Source organism: Gavialis gangeticus, unplaced genomic scaffold, assembly GCF_001723915.1.
Source record: "Gavialis gangeticus isolate Ggan-Ray unplaced genomic scaffold, GavGan_comp1, whole genome shotgun sequence".
In the NCBI taxonomy this organism is placed as follows: Eukaryota; Metazoa; Chordata; order Crocodylia; family Gavialidae; genus Gavialis; species Gavialis gangeticus.
The window spans coordinates 14,432,222-14,432,769 of NW_017729004.1; positions in this window are offsets into that span (position 1 = coordinate 14,432,222).

A 548-nucleotide genomic window follows, 5' to 3' on the forward strand; every position below is an offset into this window, starting at 1 on the left:
GATAAGAACAGGGGATGGAGGCAGGGGATCACCCCAGTCCTTGGGGCCGGGCCGGCTTCTGCCGAACCCTGAGGTCTAGCCCTGCAGCCAGGAACCACGTGGTGCCAGAGTGAGGCAGTGGGGGAGAGGAGCGGCTGCAGGCAGGGAAGTGTGGAAATGACAGCGGCAGGGGTGCGGGGGCAAGAGGGAGCGAGCAGACACGCAGGAGCACAGGGACAGCTGGGCAGGAGTGCGGGGCCTGTGCCACCAGGGCCCAGAGCAGGGTGGCAGGAGTGCAGGGCCCAGGCTGGCAGGGGCTCTATGGAGCTGGGCAGGCTGTCCCAGCAGGGAGAGGGGTGCCAGCCCAGCTCCACAGAGCCCCTGCCAGTCGGCACCCTGCGCTCCTGCTGCCCTGCTCTGGCCCCCCATGCAGGACTCACATTCCCACCCAGCTGGTGGGGGCTCTGTGGACAAGCTCTCCCCCTCCACACATGCAGCACCCATCCCCAGTTCCCCTCCCCCCCACACTCGCAGCCCTCCACAAACCCTATGCCCATCCACACCCCACA